This window comes from Pinus tabuliformis, chromosome 1_1 (genome assembly GCF_031772625.1).
Source record: "Pinus tabuliformis cultivar Carrire ecotype Pingquan chromosome 1_1, CPIR1, whole genome shotgun sequence".
Classification (NCBI taxonomy): domain Eukaryota; kingdom Viridiplantae; phylum Streptophyta; class Pinopsida; order Pinales; family Pinaceae; genus Pinus; species Pinus tabuliformis.
The window spans coordinates 383,209,823-383,231,360 of NC_142297.1; the positions used below are offsets into that span (position 1 = coordinate 383,209,823).

At 36.5% G+C, this 21,538-nt stretch overlaps 1 pseudogene; it reads right to left on the reverse strand.

Annotated features, from left to right (window-relative positions):
* Positions 1 to 3,183: 3,183 nt before the first annotated feature.
* On the reverse strand, positions 3,184 to 9,359 carry LOC149213240 (polygalacturonate 4-alpha-galacturonosyltransferase-like; annotated as a pseudogene).
* Positions 9,360 to 21,538: the final 12,179 nt, after the last annotated feature.

The window sequence follows — 21,538 nt, forward strand, 5'->3', positions numbered from 1 at the left end:
ATGAAATTTCATTCAACCCAAAGCTTCCTCTGCAATAGGGTATTCTCCAATAATTAATTCCTACAAGATCAAACTATATCAACCTTCCCATCTAGACAAATATAATCCTATATCACTCAACATGACATTATAACTATTTACATCATGGGCAATATGGGTAAACTCCCAACCAAAGATAAATGGTTTCTAGAATATGATTTTTCTCCACATTTCCCTCATCCCATTTCACAATGGCAGCCAACAATCCAGATGATGCCATCAGCTACAAATCCCTCTATGCTAAGTATTTATTGTAGCTTTTCTGGAGGATATAGAGCTTGTACCATGCATAAGCATGATACAAATGACTTTCTAATATCCAAAATATCTTTGTTAACTTTGAATAGCAGATTGCCGTCATTTGAGGTTTAGGAATCTTCTTGACCATACACAAGGCCATGAATATATTCTATAGAGTGAAAAGCTTCCTACATATCATATGCCATCTATCATAAGAAATAGTATAAGGCAAAAATATATTAAAAATAAAAATAATTTAGCTCACAGATTCTACAGTAGGTTCATGAAATTTCATTCAACCCAAAGCTTCCTCTGCAATAGGGTATTCTCCAATAATTAATCCCTACAAGCTTAAACTATATCAACCTTCCCATCTAGACAAATATAATCCTATATCTAATTCAATGGATAACATCTTAGATTTCTAGCCCCCATTTGATAATGATACCTTCTTAAAGGTGTGCCAAAAAATCTACTCAACATGACATTATAATTGTTTACATCATGGGCAATATGGATAAAATCCCAACCAAAGATAAATGTGTTGTGCCTTTTTCCCATAAGCATTTATTAGCATACCCTTTTTAGTTGAGATAAGATCCTTTGGATAGTGGGATACAATCTTTAGTTCTTGTGAGGGCATCCAAAAATCACCCTTCGACAATTGACTGCTAGCATCTTTACAATAGTTTTTGCTCACTGACTTGATACTTGTCTCAGGAGAGTTTTCCTTGAGGGTCTTTTGCCCAACACTTTTCCTTAAGGTAAAAGTGTGTATACATTGTTGTATGTAATCTTGATCTTCCATATTATCAATACAAGAAGATACAGATCCACCAGTTGAATATGCAATAAGTGCGAAATCAGATAGCTCAAACTGTTCACACTTTGTGTTTTCATCAAAGTTGGCTGATGTTCCATGTTCTTCATCAGAATTTGTCCATATTTGTCCATATTGTTCTATTTTCTTTATCTACAGTACAACTTTCATCCACACTGCCCCTTGAATGCGATTTCTCCTGATTAATTTCTTCAACCTTATCCTCATTATACATCATACTGGACAATCATCATTCTAGTGCAGAACAACCTCAGGATATAATTGGTGAATAATTGTAGTTAATGGATTCTCATGTAATGATTCCCAATGCCAATGGAACAACATATAATTTGAATCACTCAAGTAATGAATCTCAATTTAACAACATTATACAATAATTATATTCTACCAAAAATACACATCAAGAATGCTTTGTTGTGTAGATTTCAGCACCCATGTATTCGATGGATTTATGGGAATGAAGGGAAATTGGAAAGCCAATGATCTCCTACAGTTATGTATGGCCTTGTCTAGTACCTTTGGCATCTTAGAAAACCAAGATTGAGCTCAAACGCACCCCAGAAAATGAAAATAATACTCAGGGGAGAGGGAAATGACTCTAGTAAGTAGAAATCCACCCAATAATTCTTAAGAACACTCTAGGTATGGAGAGAGAAATTCTTAACAGTCATACAGAAACCAAATTAGCAACTCCTTGAGGAAATGCAAAATCTACAGAACCGTGGCAGTTGATCTCTAACTCAACAAGAAAGTGGATTATGAGTAATTCAGAGCTGATGCATTTCATAGAGCATCAATCAATCAAGAGTTTCTAAATGATGCTAATAGAAATTCAATGGAGATTTATTTATTTCAGCCATGAGCACAAAGACAGGGAGCACATATAATATAACTAAGGAGTAAGAATGATGATAACTCATACACCATAAGTTTATTATATCTTAGGAACATATATTAGATGAGAGTCTAGCACATTGCCTTCATTGTCAAAAGAGAGATGTCCATGTGCAAATTAACACTCGCTCCATGTGAGACTATTGCATCATAGCTATTATGGCAAAATGAAGGAATTGATCATGGCAGTTAAACATTGAATTGAGCTAGTTTCATTGTTGTCCAATTAGGCCAATTGCATCTTGTCACAAGAAAAGATTGTAGGACATTTCAACATTACAAAGGCAACAATCCAGGTATAGTCGCTCTTTGTTTAGTTAAGTCAAATCTCATAGAGAATGATACCAAGGTGTTTTAGCCTATATTCGACCTCTTTTGGGTAGCAACCAAGAAAGTGAAAAAGCTCGAAGTCTGTAATCCAACGGGAGAAGAAATACTGAGGATAAAAAAAAGTCTACAACACTTGAAGAAACTAATGTCTGTGACTAGGCCAAATCTCAATCTAAAGCTATCTATTTGCAGCAGGATCTGAATATCTGTGGTAAAGATTCAAGGGTTTGCTATAGTAGCCGAAGATCAGTAATAGAAGGCAAAGAGTCTGTAATTGGAAGTCAATGTATTAAAATAAGAGACTAAACCTGCAATAAGGACAGAAATTCATAAGCTGCTTCTGACTTTGACTAGGCAAAGACTCAATTATTGACCTTCGCTTAAAGAGGAGGGCTGACTTGGAGGGACTCTTTGGCCTTGTGTTGGATATCTCATTTAGAATAAATTAAATAAGAGGAGGAGTGTTGGGTTTTCCCCTTTTGAGAGGTTTTTCCCTACCTTGAAAGCCTAAATCTGTGTGTCTCGTACTTCTTTGTTTTCTTGGAAGAACAATTTGTGTAATTACTTGATGAAAGAGAAATATCAACTAACAAAGAAAAGAATACTAATATAGTAGATTACTTCCAACTATGAAGGAATACAATGAGGACATAAAATTTGTAAATCTTAAACTTGGCTAGGCCACTGCACCTCCAAAAAACTAACTCATTAAGCCATAAACTAGAAACCTTTTGTGGAACTCCAAAAATGAATGAATTAGAATGAATTATCAACCAGAATCAAGGGCCTTTACGCTATACATTTGAAAATCTATTGCAGTATGAATATTCAGGTCACAACTATTCATTTATATTGCATAGTTGTAAGAAATGATGATCATATTTTATATATTTTGTCTAGTAACGCCTACACTTCATCATTGCCAGCTCTAACCAAGGTTTCATGTTCCCATTGTAATGAACAGTAGCTGCATTGTCAATCTCTGAACAGTCCACGCTAGGATTATATCCTAAAACCAGCACATGCCAAGACTTGTCCAAAGGATGGGTCAAGCCATAAAACGTTCAATCCAGGGGATAGTGTTCCAAGCTTCCAAAACACTCTATCCTCATTCTGACATACAATAAAAGAAAATCTTAGAAATTGAACAAAGAAAGACCCATTAAGTTTTCTAGCTAATTACTTCAGATTTACTTAAAATACTTTAAAGTAAGCATCATAGGGATTAACATAAATAAACCACACTACACACTTACCGTGTTCTGCCACTTGTGATATATTCCAGTTATATCTTGTTTCTCCCATTCTTTGAGATCAAATACTTTCATCCCATATGCCCAACCATAAGCATTAGGATCAAAGTGCCTCGCTATGTGTGGATTGGAAAATTAAGGTATTTTTCAAACCAGCAAAAGCTTTCTCCACAAGTTTCCATTGAACCATTAACATTTCCATGAAGATCTACTGACCACAAGGGCATCAAATATTTTTGCACACAATATCATCATCCAAGAAAAGGATGTTGTCCATTTTGGGATAAACTTGTGGAAGATATAAATGAAGATGATTTAGCATGGATAAATATTTTGGATTTATATATTTCAAATTGGAGGAACATGTTGATAGATTAGTCGAGTGATTTGCCTTGAAATAATACTCCTTCATAGCTACGGATTCAAGTTGGCGAAGGACAGGGCAATAGGAGGAATTGAGCCATTTAAAATCATTAGTGTTTTCTACATGTATCGCAGCTTTCCTTGGGGGATTAAGTAAAAACCACATTTTCGTGGCCACAAAATTTAACTTGTCAGTGATGAGATGAAATACATGTTTCTTAGATTCCTGCAAACACATGTAAATCACCTACAATGAGATCCAAATATTAAATGTAAAATGCAGCAAAACTGTTGGACTTCCAAACTTTAGAGTAATTTAAATTAATAACACTTCATCTTAGCATTCATGACAGTCGAATTCACAACTACAGATGCAGCCAATACTTTGTCAGAAAATAATGCATAGTGATAAAGAGTCGGATCCTCCAACTTGTCCTTTTTAGGAAATTATTGCTTTTCAAGAGGAAGAAAGTAATAATCTATGGTCGATCGCATGGACAGACAGTATAGGGCCTTGGGAACAGACTTTGTTGCCACCTGAATTAAAAATTTACTTTGCTTTTCCAAGGTCCTTACTTGCTCGTCTGCAGACTGAAGCATGGCTTGCAACTTCTTTTTTACTGTTGCACAACCATAAAATTGTTCTCTAGCCTTGGATAGGACATGACCCATAGCCTTGATCTTCTCAGGTGCATTGAAACATTCATATCAATTATCGGTCATGAAAAAGAGAATGAAAATTAGAAATATTGACACACAGACTGCAACTTTAAAAGAAACAAAGGATATGAACACCAAATGCAAATGGAAGCACTTACTACTCTTGATTTAGAAGCAGCCAATGTGAAATTCCAAGGGGTAGTGTTCCAAGCTTCCACAACACTATATCCTCATTCTAACATACAATAAAATAAAAACTTAGAAATTGAACAAAGAAAAACCCATTAAGTTTTCTAGCTAATTACTTCAGATTTACTTCAAATACTTTAAAGTAAGCATCACATGAATTAACATAAATAAACCATGCTACACACTTACTATGTTCTGCCACTTGTGATATATTCCAGTTATATCTCTTTTCTTCCATTCTTCGAGATAAAATACATTCATCCCATATGCCCAACCACAAGCATTAGGATCAAAGTGGCTGGCTATGTGCGGATTGGAAAAATTAAGGTATTTGTCAAACCAGTGAAAGCTTTCTCCACAAGTTTCCACTAAAGCATTAACCTTTCCATGAAGATCTACTCACCACAAGGGTGTCAAATCTTTCTACACCACAATATCATCATCCCGGAAAAGGATCTTGTCTAGTTTGGGATAAACTTGTGGAAGATAGAAATGAAGATGATTTAGCATGGATAAATATTTTGGATTTATATATTTCAAATTGGAGGAATGTGCTAAGAGTGTAGTCATGTCATCTACCTTGAAATAATACTATTTCATAGCTGCGGATTCAAGTTGAAGAAGCACATGGAAATAGGAGGAATTACGCCATTTAAAATCATCAACATTTTCTACATGTATTGCAACTTTCCTTGGGGGATTAAGTAAAAACCACATTTTTGTGGTCCCAAAATTTAACTTGTCTGTGACGAGATGAAATGCATGTTTTTGAGATTCCTGCAAACATAAGTAAATCACCTACAATGAGATCCAAATATCAAATGTAAAATGCAGCAAAACTGTTGGACATCCAAACTTTAGAGTATTTTAAGTTAATAACACTTCACCTTAGCATTCATGACAGTTGAATTCACAATCATAGATGTAGCCAATACATTGTCAAAAAATAATGCATAGTGATAAAGAGTTGGATCCTCCAACTTGTCCTTTTTAGGAAATTTCACTTTTCAAGGGCAAGCAAGTAATAATCCATGGTCAATCGCATGGATAGACAATGCAGGCCCTTGGGAACGGTCTTTACTGTCAGCTGACTTAAAAATGTACTTTGCTTTTTCAAGGTCCTTGCTTGTCTGCAGACTGAAGCATGGCTCGCAACTTCTTTGTTACTGTCCCACAATCATAAAATTGTTCTCTAGCCTTCGAGAGGACATGACCCATAGCCTTGATCTTCTTAGGTGCATTGAAACATTCATATCAATTATCAGCCATGAAAAAGAGAATGAATAGCAGAAAGATTGACACACAAACTGCAACTTTAAAATAAACAAAGGATATGAACACCAAATGTAAATGGAAGCACTTAGTACTCTTGATTTAGAAGCAGCCAATGCGAAAACTATTACCTTTGAGGTAGATCAGAATCTGCATTAGCCTCACCCAATGTACACTGACATTCTTTAATATGAAGCATCAATTCATGGTATAAATCAAGATTATTCCTAGCCTGGGAAATTCTTGAATACACCCTAGCCATGATTAGTTGGTCTCGCATCAATCTAACAGTGGAGTCAGAATTCTCATTCTCATTCTCTCGCCTCCAAATGTTGTATTTTCCCAGGACAGCAGAATCTACCTCCTTGGAATGTTTAATTGTTGCATTTTCAAGCTCAACTTGTTTTTCTTCATCCTGTTGAATCAACTCTGTTGACCTTTTCTCCCTCCTCTTTTGTCTCAATTGTTGTAAGCATTAAACTGCTATAAATTAAAGTATACTATGTTAAAATCTAAGAAATATAAAATTTTTCTATTGGAGAAGTAACATTCAAAAAGGATTTCGGAAAATAATATAACAATTCCCTTTTCCATGAGAACAAAAAGTAGCGATCTAGTGCAACAATGAATTTTACCCTCTGTGAAACTTTTGTTGGACTTTCTTCAAGCTGCTAATGGTCTGCATTACAACAACCATTGTCCTGGGAGTTTGACTAGAGATTACCTTACAGTAGGCTACCAACATCATAGATCAATTAACTAGGGAAAATCAAAACTTACCATCAAGAGCATTCTCTTTGATGTCTCGATGTTCACTTCCTGTGTCATCCTCTTGAAACCTCGTAAGAAGTTCCTCGTCATTGGAAGTTTTTTATGCACCTCGTCATTCATTTTACTCCCCTCGGGATTTTCCTTGCCTTCTTCATTGAAGATCACACCATCATGTTGTGAATGTAACTTTTCTAAGCTGTATCCAGAAGTTGTTTGCCTCTACTTGATGTACACCGTTAGAAATAGAGAAGCACCCCTGCCAATGTCAGTTTTCACTTCCTGTTTAATACAACCCTACTCAACTACATAGATCATCATCACATAGGTTTCCTTACATGTTCAATAGAGAAAATAACCAAAATCTTCACCAATCATACCTCAGAGTTAGTAATATCCCTTTGGTTTACTTCGGAGGGCTTTTCTAATACCCATGAGGAAGATAAATCATTCCGTCCAACAATATTTAAGTTTAGAGTTCCCGAGTCCTTTGTGTTAGCTATTATGACATCAATCACCTACCCAGTAAATAAAATTTATTTTCAATTCTCTGCTCAATAGGGGAGAAATCAAATTTAAGATATCCAAATGCAGTAGGTTTCTTATACTTGCCTCCTTTGGGAAGAGAGAGTCAATGCTCTCTGTTAAACTTTGCTTTCTCCAGTCATCTACCTGTTCCTGTGAACCCCACAGATAAATAGATAAGAGTGATTTTAAACATATGACAGAGCTCCAGTATCCTCAATAATTCCTCTCTATTTCAATCCACTCAGGTCAATTAAATTTCAGTTTAGGGACACTATTTATTTTCTGGGATTAGACTAACGTAAGTGCAAGTGCATTGCCCAGATCCTGAAAAAGAACAAAATGGCCATAGAAAAATAGAATTGGTTTTCAAGATGTGGAAAGAGAATACCATTCTAACAGATCCATCTCCTGAGAAGTTGTGCCCTGTTATTTTAAATGACAAAAAATGCATAAAAGGTCAGGTAGAAAGACTTGATGGAGAAGAATATCTATAAAAATACTGAAACGCTAAAAAGGGGGTTGCTTTGCTATCACGCATATGCTAAGATCGAGATTTCATTACACATTAATAAAAAATGGTGTGTATAATATCTATCGTTTGTTTTGGCCAATGTGCTCTGAACACTGTGGGAACGGTGTCAAAATGATATGTATAGCAGAAAGTAGCTGCTGAACAAGATTGTTGTTGTGAATTTGGTCTAGGTTGGGTGGATCGGAACTAGTTTTGGCATGACTGATGAGAGGTGGATTTAGCTTTATGGATGGAAAGTGTGTCTGGCTTGGATAATGAGTGGAGGGGAAGAATTATTGTTACCCTTCCCATGCAGATTCAATTCCCATGAGTAAGATGTTGAACTGAACCCTTAACAAATATATTTTTATAATACCCATCCAGCTTATGCAGAATCCAGTGCACACTTAGTACCATCCTACTCAGAATGAGGAGTACCCAGCGAATTCACCGAGCAGTTGCCCAGTGAATTTACTAGTCATATGCATTTCCCTTTGTTAAAAAATGGAAAGAGCATTGTTATTTCTTGCTATCGGGATGAATGGTTTCATTATCTTTGGCAAGGGAAATTACCCTAGGGGCAGTTGGTAAAACCTTTTCTCTTACATGAGAGAGGTACAAACTTTGAATCTTTCTCCTAGTAGGTATTGTACCGTGTTAATGCAGAGATGGAGTTCACAGCTTCACACAGATCAAATGAAAGGAAACCTATAAAGAAAACTCACAAAATGTCTGGAAAAATGCTAGAGGTGCTAAACTTTTGACAATAAGCGAGGAAAGTAAGTTTGATAACATATGCGCCTTCAGATCCTGTGAAAAAAGCTAAAAGGAAAATCAAATTCCAAAGTAGGTCCATGGGGTTTTGGTTCAATGGTTAACCAGGGGCAGTGAAGGAAAATCAAATTTCGAAGCAGGTCCATGGGGTCTTGGTTCAACAGTTAACCAGGGGTGATGATAATTCCTCGCCAAGGCTCAAATCACATAAATACATTGTTCAATGGGTTCTCAATGAAAGGGATCTTTCTAAAATAGTATAAGATGACTACACTTCATTGTAATGGAGATCTTACTTGAATGTTGTAAGAAGTCTACACTTCATTGTAATACTACCAAATTAAGAATGGGCATGCTTGCCAATAAAGATAAATTTAACGCTGACCCACCCCAAAAAAAGAGATAGAAGCAACCTAACGAGGGAGGAGGGTAGGAAGAAGCTTACCAGCAAGGGAGGAGGGTAGGAATAAGCCTACCAATGAGGGAGGAGGGAAGCAAGAAGCTTACCAGTTGCAGAAGTAGATGCAAAGTGACGAAAGCTAGCTGCCAGAAAAACCAATGGCATGACCACAAAGATAATAAGGAAGCCCACCATAGTTATTCGATGATGAAAACCCCAACCTCCCCATCCTCCATTTCTACCATGCTGATAGCCCTGCCACCCTCCATTCCGCACACCTCCTCTTTTCACAGGCATCTTTAGCTCTCAACCCTAACACCACTTTTCTCCTTCTCCTCCTCCTAAACAGATATCGAGCAATGCAACCTCTACTCAATCATAATCATCTATATCAAACGCATACCATGGTTCACAGAAATATATGAAGTCAGCAACAACCAAAAAAACCCTTAGATCTCGTATATACTTTAGAGCATTTCATAGAAAAATTTACCAAAGGCATTACGAAATGGATAGATCAATTGATTTCATGCAGTTTTGAGAAAGAAAGGGACACTGACATGGTAAAAACCTAGATGAAAATGGGCATAGGGGCTGGAAGTAGACAGATTTGAGGGTCTCTATCTCTGTTAGCCTTTTTGGTTAAAAAACAAAAACATATAATTAAGGGAAACACGTCATTCGGATTCAGATGCCAACATAGATGTTATTATTAATGGGGATCCTCACCAGTCTAGCTGACTGTTCATACACTACAACATAGGAAGAGGAAGAACAAGCAGGCAATGTTGGGTATATATGATGCCCCTCAACTTACTAATTTAACTGAGCAGGTACCGACTTGGCATGCCTTGCATTGAGGCATGTAAAGGTAAAGGGAATGCTAGGGGGGTAATTTGATGCAAAGCAAGGGTGAATTATGCCTCCCTGAATGCACATCATGAGACTGTGTTTAATATTCGCGATTCTAAAGCTGCGAGAATACTAGAGTGTAAGCACAAGAGAGAAGCTAAACATATTGTGATCTAACATTTAAAATGGTGACTTGTTGATTGATTTCTCATTCAGAATGAAGAGAAAAAATTTGATGATTGGGGGAGAGAAATGATGAGTGTTCTATTGAGTAAAGGAAATACATCATTTTGAGGCCATGGATAGATCTTAATGGTCTGGGATGCCAGTGTTAGTAAAACCTTACCTAAATGCCATATGGCTGCAACATGGATGAGTGTTACACTTACATTATTGATGCACTAACCATAGGGAGTTGGTATAATATTCATGGTGATGGGTGCTTACAAAATTGGGTTTTCATATACCTATGAAGTGAAAGGGAAGCAAGTACCCTTTCTTCAAGATAGGAGTAAGGCTATAAGCTTTAAACTAACTGACAAAGAAATTTTTTGTTAAAGAATACATTTTACACATCCTGTGTCCATTAGTATGAACCATTTTCTAAACATAGTATTGGATTAATGTCATAGAACATCTATAAGTTGCTTTGATTCTCAGAAAACATGTTGTATGTTGTTGTCTACTTCAAATGTTGTACAAGAAATAGTTGGTCCTTTAACAAGACTCGAGTGTGCCAACATGGACTGAAGAAGAGGTTATTAGCATTGCAAACCCTCTTCTCAGATCAGTGTGTCAATTTTAAATTTAGCAGAAATTGGCAATAAAACATATGATGTTCTAGAAGCTAAAAGACAAACAACACAGGAATCTATAACTGCTTACCTCTATTGTCGTCATGTTTAGCTTGCCCCGCCATAATGGTATCAAATTTAAGGTGAGGGCAAGGTATTAGAGCTAAGGTGAGGGCAAGCCCAAGCAAGGAAGAAAGAAATCACAAGAAGTTTTCTAACAACACTGACCTCCTTCCTCTTCAAAGATCATTCATCATGAAGCATTGAAACTCCTACTGCAAAATTCTAAGTTGTAGATACCAGAAAGGAAATGAGATCAAGGCCTCATCAATCAAGCATCTCTAGAATAGAGCTCTCTGTCAAAGTGTTGGTCAAATGATCTATATCTAAGGCCTTTTGTCATGACTACAACCAAGAATATTTGGTTGCTTTAGGGTCAAATCTTCTATTATGAAATCACCCTTGAATTGAATTTGGTTTGGAGATAGTGTCTCACTCAGAATTCCTTCTTTGTTGCAGGTTTATATAAAATCATATCTGAAGCTATAAAGTTCCTAGTATCTAAGCTCATATATATAATATTATTCTTGAGCTCAATTACATGCCTTTGGCCTTGTATTAGGGCTTTATCTCTCTCACAGAGAAGTATAAAAGGCTACAAAAGGTGAAGTATCCTCGGCCCTTGGACATCAATCAAGAGGGTTTGAAAAATAGTGTTCATGATTTTCCATTGGGTAGATGCCTATTGAAGGTAAAGGATCAAACTTTATGCGTCTCTGAGATTCTGGTATCAAAGGAAAGGGGGTTCATGACAAATAAAGATCATTTCAAGGATCTTGAAATCTAAAATACAATTTTCTAAAATCTTATTTAAATAGGTATGATTGTTATTGGTGTCTAAGCCAAATGCATCTCAACATTTCTTCTCATATCAACTCATTGAGGCAATCAGGACACACACATGGGTTTATCCTAGAGCCATCACTTTTTATATGATTTTTACATCTTCGGTTTAAAAAACCTTTATATACTCTAATTAGTAATTTCTCGTACCCATGCTCGGTGCATGATGCAAATTATTTTTCATAGCTGCCAAATTTGCATTCCATTAGTTAAAGCTAGGATAGAATTAGTCTTAGTTAAAGAATTCTATTTTATTTGATGGATTCAAACTGAATTTAATTTACTATGTTTTTTCCTTTCCTTTAATTTACTCTGGTTTCAATAACCATCAAATCTTCCAAAGACAGAAATTCGATAATAGAATTGGAGTCAGATAGATACTTACCATTCCGAGAAATGGATACACTCAAAAGTTCTTTCCCGAGGCTTGGGGGGTTGACAGGCTCCATGAATTTTTTTTCCCTCTTCCCCATATTTATCAACATCCTTTTCTGCAGCAGCCTCAGAGGGGTTTTTGTTTCCTGTGGTAGGAAAATGTATGTTTCCGAAGGGGATGTCCAACAACTGAAACTTTTTCATCAGTTACTCGAGTCCAAAATTTTTGGAATAGGTCTATCAACCTCTTTCACTACGTTGGAGGAGAAGGAGACAACCTATAGAGAGAGAGGGGCATTTTTTGGGTGACAGTGGAAGGGAAAAGCCCTGTTTGAACCTTATGTGGGTCTGGGGTTCCATAGCGAAATCAAGGAGCCATACAAGTTCCAATTAGGTGTCCCATTCCCTACACAAAACCCTAGCAATCCCGTGCCTCTATCAAACTGGAAGGCAAAAATAGGATAATCATAGCAAACCATTGGTCTCCATTACTGAAACCTCCTCCAAAATTCAAAAATTCATGGTTTGAAAAAAATTGCTGAAACCTTCTCCAGAATTCAAAAGTCCAGGGTATGAACAAAATTGCGTTGCCCATTGTTCTTCTTCCACTCTTGAAAGCTCCTCGAGGGTGCTTCTTGAGGGTTTGAACAACCTCAAAATTTTATTTGGTGACTGGTACGCGGGAGACAAAATGTCTTAAATAAAGTTATTAAATTTCCATGGTATGTTTTAACAAGCTCTTATGAAAAAAAATATATATATTTCTAATGCCTCTCAATGTCTTCGATGGGGAATTTTGATTATGATAGATTTAATAAATAAAATGAAATTTTAAGATGAATTCATGTAGTAGTGGTTCAATGGAATGGAATCATTTTCAAATGCTTTGGAAACATTTTTCACATTGTTTTCAGATATATTTTTTCTTCTAGACAGTTTCACCTTTTTCAAAGGGGGAAGAGGCGGTAGTCTCTTGTAGTAGTGATTCAATAAAATGGAATCATTCTTAATTTTTTGGAAACCTTTTTCCATGATTTTTTTAGACATTTACCCTTTTTCTAAAAAGTTTCACCACTTTCAAAGGGGCAAGAGGTGACAGTCTCTTGTTGCTCTTTCACAAAAGGTGTCATGTCACTCCTTGTCAAAGGGACTAGAGTGACACGCTTCAAAATGTCACATTCTGCCATGGTTTGAGTCCATATTTTAAGCCAGTGAGGTGGAAGGGTCTCTAAGCTTGTTTAGGTGTACAGTTAAAAATGAACATTTCACTGTCATTCTCATCTTCAAATAAAAGCTCATGGAAGAGCTCAGTCTTCTCTTTTTATCAATCTGATAAATAGTTTACATATGGAAGAGGGTATATCTTGGCTACAAACATGGGCTATAAAGTTTGGGGTGGCATGGGACAACAATAAAAAGGTCTGTTGACAAATGTAGATCCTCCCAATCTCCCCCCCAGGAATAGGCCTCGGTGCAAAATGGCTACATGAATCTTCAAAGGAAATTTAGGATGAATATTGTGCTCGCAAGCTGAAGTTTCATGAACAAGAGATGGGAAAGGATATTTTTGGGATGTTTAAGAAGAATTTAAAGCAAGATACGTAAGCTCAGAAACCCCAAGGAGAAACCCAAGATAAACATATGAGCTCTAACCCTCGTCCTGAGTCATCCAATGCTACTTCTTAACAAAAAGTCTATTATTGGTGTTGGTGGATAAAGAAAAAAAGGACAGGGACACTAATGATAGGAAGGGAGAGTGAAGATGAGATAGATGAGATCGACGTTTCCCCTAGACAATGCCATTTCCCCTATCCCCCAAAGTCTGTTTCCTCTTCTTAATGAAAGGCATATTACATTAAATATATAAATAATTATAAGCCATGCATTTTGACGCCCTTGTACATTCTTTTTGATTAATGAAAAATCTTCGACTTACAAAAAAAAATAACACACTATACTCACACACAATGCAATAAGCAAGCCCCCATCGATGTTATGCACTACTTTAAATGGGTTTAATAGCCTTGGATGGCTCTAACAATCATAGTTGAATGTATATGATGTTAACTAATTTAACCAACAAAACATGCCTTCGACAATGGTAACTAGACTTACACTCCATTTACTGCATTAAACAATCAAGTGAGGCTTTAATAATTGTAACCAAACATACAAGTCGTTGAACAAGTTAACCAACCTAACACAACTTTAATAGTGATAACCAAAATGTACATGTTACTAATCAATTGACCATTGTGTCATGCCTCTAACATGTGCAATTGAACATAAATGTTGTTGATGGGGTTCACATATCTAACATATCTCCCACAATTGTAGTCAGACATGCATGTTGATTCGGTTTATCTCCTAGATAATGTTAAACAAAAATACATATTAATATCCAACCTAACATGTCACTAATAGTGACAATGGAATGTGCATGTCAATGGATAAGCTAATTGACCTTATATGTTGTTCATTGAGATGAGTAACACATAGCTCACTAAGCTAACCAAGTTGGCAAACCATTGGTTTTGTCATTGAACTAAAATGCCTTTAATAGACACAACTAAATGTACATGATGTTACACTAGTAAACCATCATGACATGCCTTTAACAGTAGTAACCAAGTGTGCAAGTTATGGATTGGGAAAACCAAACTAATATACCTATGATAGTCATAGTTGACCATACATGTTTGTTGTGATCAGCCGTTCAAGTTTTCCCTTGCTTCTATACAAAATTAAGCATTCCATGCAACTCTCAAAGTAACTTTGATACATATACAAATTAAGTTTGTATTTACATGTTCTATTTGTGTTAAAGTGTTTCCTCTTTAAAGGTCAGAGGATTCGATCCAATGGAAATTAAGGTATGTACACGTCGATAGATTAAATAGTTAAAGCATTGAATGGAGGGCATCCCTTGTCTCACAAACAAGGGGGTCTCATATGTCAACTTGGCAGCTACCTGCATTATAACTTAATATTAAATAATATTCTTATTTTTTCAATTAATGTGAATGCTTCTAATATTTAATATATTGTTAAGGAGATTAACCCTTGACTGATTAGTGAAGTATTTAATATTGGATGAGAGAGTTGTAAGGCTGAAATTTTGGCTACCACAGGTTAACTTTGGTGTTTGTATTATGTCAATGCAAAATTATATTTCACACCTCTCCAGGAATCAATCAAAATCATTTGCACATACCAATCAAAGGCATTCAATAGATGGTTAAAAAAGTGGTTGGGAGGAGTTCACTGTCATATCCATCCAAGGGATTCCAAACTAGAGAAAGAAGGGCATGTGTTTGATTTATTGGCTAACGTTTGAAAGATTGCTACAAGGAGAGGAGTTGGTGGGAGTCCTTATTATGAAAAGGCCCTGCACCTCTTCATTTATTTCTTAAGGTAGGCTTGAAATAAGTGATTATAGATATATGATACATATAATATGAAAACCACTCACAACACAACAATATTGAACATTTGCATGAGACATAACTTAATTTATTTTCAATATATTTTTTCTTTAAAAAAGGCAAGATATGCTACCATGATGTAATACAATGATTCACCAATATTGGGCACCAAACAAATGACTTGGACCACAGATGTTATGTACGATGACAATCATCCACTATAAGCTATGATTATTAGCCACTCTGACACCCCTCATTTATGGTCACTCATTGAACATGCTCATGAAATTTGAGATCATTGGACATGGTTAACATGCTTTGGTTAACACAATCTAGTATGGTGTGAGGGCCTTGCCTACAATGCAAGCTTTCTAACACCCTTTACAAAAGCATTGCTTCACAAAAGGCATTTGACATTGATACATAATTTTTCCTTTGTATATGAGAAAGAAACTAAATGTTACTTCTCCCTTATCCAAGGTAATGCTCTTGATTACAAATTGAACAATGTATCATGACATTTCCTTTCTCTCCTTGTGTGAACTTGCTCAATTAGCATCTAGATACCTTGTGAGACAAAACTCAATGTATGTATTGTATTTGGTATTGTGTCAATTATTCAATTTTTATGTCCTAATATTGTGTTAATGGCCTTCCAATGCATGTTCAGTCTTGAATTAAAATTTTGACATGGAAAATCCCAATTTTACAATTTTGGCAATTAGAGGCACAATCTTGGGACAATTTGTATCTATCCTGGTGGACAATGGGGCAAACAAAATTTTTAGTGATGCACAGTTGGTGGAGTGTAGAGGCATTCATAGATTGATGTATATCTTGAACAACATGGGCGAGAGAGGATTCCCATGCTTCACCTCAGTTGTCTTCTTCATTGTTGGTTCGATATGTTGAGGATATGGTTGATGGTTTGATATTGAAGTCAAAATCCTTCCTTGACCCTTTAGCCAAAGAGGTGTCTCCTAAAGTATCTCCAATAATATCCTATGAAGAGTCATAACATGTAACCTGGAATTATGGCCGACCATGATCATCTAATAATTAATTGAAATAGCACTAAACCCCAATTTATGGATTGGGTGAATCATATGGTGGGACCATGCTAGTGGGAACCCTAAATAAATGACTTGAAAACCCCTTGATTTTCTACCTTGATGTCATTCATCTCCCAAATTTCTTGTTGGATACACAAGTCCCAGAAAACATGACAAGGAATATGAGAGGGAGTTGACAAGGACATTAGGTTGTCCTGGAACATCATAAAGTGCATCCACATGGAATGGGAATTAAGGTCATAAAGTATACTAGTTTGTTAGACAAATAGGGTGCATCAAAATATTTTTGGAGTGTCCCAAAGGGAAATATACAATTCTTATCTCCTCTAAAATACAATATACATTTATTGTGGTGATAGTAACCACAAGATTCTTATAACTAGTGGTATAGTGTTTGGTCATGAATGAATACGTGGAAAAGAAATCTAAAGCTTTCGACTCACTGGTATAAAATAGTTCATGGGGCCGAATCAAAATTTCAAGGGACATGTCAAGGATCTCTGGTAAAATGGGGTTAGTAGCCAAAGGATACCTTTCAAATAATTTAAGGAGAGTAGGGAATATTTAGAGGAGGCCAACTCAAGAAACCATAAGCAAGAAAAGGGGGAAAGTATCTAACAAATATGGTTAGAGTAGGCATCAAAATCCCCATCCTTGAATGAAATGGTGGTTTACACAGGGCTCATGAGAGAATATGGGATGGAGGGTAGATTGGCATGGTCAGAAAATGAGAGAAGGGTTTTATCTACTAAAGGAATATGGGATGGAGGTTATGTCTAAGTTCAGGGAGGCCTTTAGCTTTTTTGACAAGGACAGAGGTGGATGTATCACAACAAAGGAGCTTGGGATAGTAATGCATTCTTTGGGTCGAACCCCCAATGTATATTGGAAGTGGTCCAAATGTTTTATATTCAATAATCTAGTGCCAAATACAATAAACCACAAAAGAGTAGTTCTAATCTGCCTATAAATGGAACATATTAAATACACCATTCCAAATTGATTTTACTCTGGAGAATCAAAGAAATAGATGATTCTAGTCATTCATCACCTCCATAAAGAGTAAACAACAACCAGGCCCACTCTATCCTTTATGACACAAATTGTCCCATGCCAAGATGAAGCTGGAAAGATACATTTACCGATATTCTTAGGCAGAGCGAAAATATGAAGCCAATATACATACATGCTCTGAAGGACTGCTCGAACTAAAGTCAACTTGCCTCCTAGGTAGAGCCTCTTGTGTGTGCATGATAAAAGTAAATAGTGGATTTTCTCTATAATTAAGCTCCAATCCTTAATTCCATAACAATTAGGTTGTAGCATAAATCTAAGATATTTAAAATCCGCATCCAATACAGTGGAGATAACACCAAAAATATGATAAGTCTCCAATACCAATGCATCATCTCGGTAAGAATAAATCATATGAGATTTAATACTATTCATAAGGAGTCCAAAGACCGGTCAAAAGAGGTCAATCTACCAAATAGTAACACATCATCGACAAAAATCAAAGGAGTAACTGTGACTTGTCTACCTACACACATGTAGCCAAAATTACATTTAATCCATCTACCTCCACCCCTGCAACCAAAATTACCGCCCTTGTGAATTTTGTGACTAATTCTTCGAAAATCCAATATTTTATCCTCAACGCCTTCTTCTCGCAAAATTTGTCATAGATATTTTGAAGTAGGCATATTGTCTACTAACGAATATTCTATAATTTTCCTCCACCATCCTTGTAGAAATTATGGCGTAGAGTTGCAACTACTCATGAAGTTTTAATCAAAATCATAAGACACAAGCCTATTCTACTTCTCTTTAGAAGTTAATTCACAATTTAGAACCAAAATTTCATACATGCAATAAGAAATAACACACATGCACACAAAATTTTTGCTAAGGAAAACAATATGCTAAAAACCCCAATGTTTGTTTGCACTAATATGATCAATAGAAATGTATTGCAATTTATTTTCTCAACTGAGCACAACCTACAAGTGAATAACCTATCTCTCTACTCACTGAGAATCTCTAAGCCAGAGTTAGTAAATTTCTACCTTTGCTTGATCCCATATTTCCTTGTCTAATTCCTTGAGAAATTAGGCCCCTATTATTTAGGAATTTTTACGAAATGGATTGCGAAATTCCCAAGGTTGATCATCTGACTGTATGCAACACCTCTACACTCAAGGCTAGTCTATAGTTGATGTTACACTACCTTGGAATCTCCACCACAGTTGGGGAACTCGAATTCTCCATGCATTAGCTATTTTTGGTTGATTGATTAGTTAACTAGATGATCACTGAGTTTGATTGAAGTCCCACTGCACAATTGGCCTTCCACAAGTTCCTCAAGTAGTTGGAACTAGTTTAATTGAAAATAACTTGAGATAACTGACTTTTATTGCTACAAATTAATAATCATACATGCTTAACTAAACTATAACTCTTCCAACTCGAATTTACTGTGTAAACTAGGTGACACAAGCCATGTCACACAAGTTAACTCCATCCAAGCTGTCCGTTGATGTGGAAATTCAGTTTTTCTCAATTTAATCAAGGAAAAATCAAATTGAGAATTTCTGGCTACATTTTTCAAGACTCCCTCTATGCAAGAAAGGGATTATCAACCACCCCTATCCTGCACCTAAGGAATTTGAACTTCCCTCTTGACAAAGATTTTGTCAAAATGTCAACATCTTACTCCTCTATCAGAATGGAGTGTAGCAACATCATCTACCTCTAGACACAGTCTCGTAAATGGTGATATTGGATATCTATATGCTTGGATTGATCATGAAATATAAGATTCTTAGAGAGATTGATGCAACTCTGATTATCACAATTGGATCCATCATCTGACCAAATAGTCCAACAAGTATCTTTCTCATCCATATCGCCTCACATGTTTCTTGACTTGCAGCCATGTATTATGCTTTTGTCTAGCTGAGCACCACAGATCTTTGCTTCCTATCGTACCAAGAAACAACTACAAACCCAACACTAAAAATTACACTTAATGTACTCTTTCGTTCTAATGGACTTCATGCCCAACCTGCATCTGTGAAGCCACACAACTTCACTCCCTCTACTCATCTATACCATAGCCCAAACTGGGTAGTGCCTGTGAGGTACCATAAAACATGCTTAGTTTCCTTCCAAAATAGTTTGGTTGACCTAACCATAGTGTGTCTTAGCTCATTGACTACACATCACATATCTGGTCATGTGTTCACAAGATACATGAGTGGACCCACTAACTGCCGATAAATGGTAGCATCCACTTCACCTGAAGTGGCATCCTCCTTCCTCTAGTTGTTCGTTAGAGGTGTTTCCATGGGTTTACAACTCTCCATGTAGAATCTCTGCAATATCTCATTTTCATACTTGCCTTGAGAGACAAATAATTACCCATCACCTTGTCATACTTCCAACCCGAGAAAGTAGTGCATGAGACCCACGTCCTTCATTTAAAATTCCCTTGCAAGGTCCTCCTTGCAAGATATGATCAATGTCTCATCACTAGTTAAAATAAAATTATCAACATATAAGACAATAATACGAAATTTACCTTCTATCCATAGATGATGAGGTTTACATCTGGTTCACTTATGGTGAAGCCCAAACTGGTGAGTTAACTATTGATCTTGGTGTACCAAGCACGAGTAGCTTGCTTGATATCATACAGTGCTCACTTAAGTTTTCACACATGAGACTCTTGATCAAATGTCTCAAAACCTTTTTGTTACTCCATGTACACCTCCTCCTTAATATCCCCATTCAGAAATGTTGTTTTTACACCCATCTGGTGGATATTCCACCCCATCTATGTAGCGAGACGAAGAATTAATCTAATGGATGAGTATCTTACTACAAGAGAAAATGTCTCCTCATAGTCAATTCCCTCAACTTGAGAGTACCCCTTGGCCACAAATCTGGCCTTATACTTCCCTATTCTTCCATTTGTTGCCTACTTCACCTTGGAGATCCATCTCAAACCCACTGTTGATTTATATGTTGTTGTTGGGATCTTTTCCCAGACATGGTTCTTTGTAATGTATTCATATTCCTCCACCATTGCATCAACCCATACAGGTTTCTCTATTTCTTCCTCAAAATAGGATGGCTCAATCTCTATATGCTCAGTCATAAGAACCATGTCGCCAGTGTACCTCTCAGGTGACCTCCTTTTCTTATGCAAATTTGAAGGATATCCCACATTCTCCCTCGCATCTTGCACAAGTCTATCAACTTCATTGGTTCTTTTTCTGCCTTCTCTGGAGGTTTTTCTTTAGTGAATGTCTCCACTCTCTGCTCCATAATTTGTGGTTGCTCATCTTCTAGTGGCATCTAAAGCTCCCTCTCAAGAGAGCACCACATGGATTTCTCCTCATAAAAATTTACATCCCTTCACATAACTATGATTATGAGTGATGGCAAGTACACATGTTAGTTGTCGGGAGTTTTTGTGTAACCCACAAATACCTTGAATTTTGTGGTTGACTAAAGCTTCTTCCTTGATTCTTTGGAGGCATGGCAGTAAGCAGAGGCTCCAAAAATCTTGAAGTGCGACACATCAGGCTTTCTTCCTGAGAAAGCCTCCTCCGATGTAATATCATGCCAAGAATCTTATGAGAACTTCAGTTCTGCAAACAAACTATTGTATTGCGTGCCTCAACCCACAAATGCAGAGGTAGGCCTTGGTCATGCAACATCACCCTTGTTGCTCCCAAAATGCTATGGATATTTCTCTCAACCACCCCAGTTTGATGTGGGTTCTCAGGTGTTGTCAACTCTTGTCGAACGCCTTCTTTTGCACATAAATTTTTAAATTCATTCAACACATACTCACCTCCATTATTGCTCTAGAGAGCCTTCACCTTCTTGTTGGTTTCTTTCTCAAATAGTACCTTAAATTCTATGAACTTGGAGATTGTCCCATCTTTCTTCCACATGAAGAGATCCAACACTTATGTGAGAAGTCATCAATAAAAAGGAAAAAATATTTGAGTCGGGCAGTGTAGGCTATAAATAAAGGTCCACAG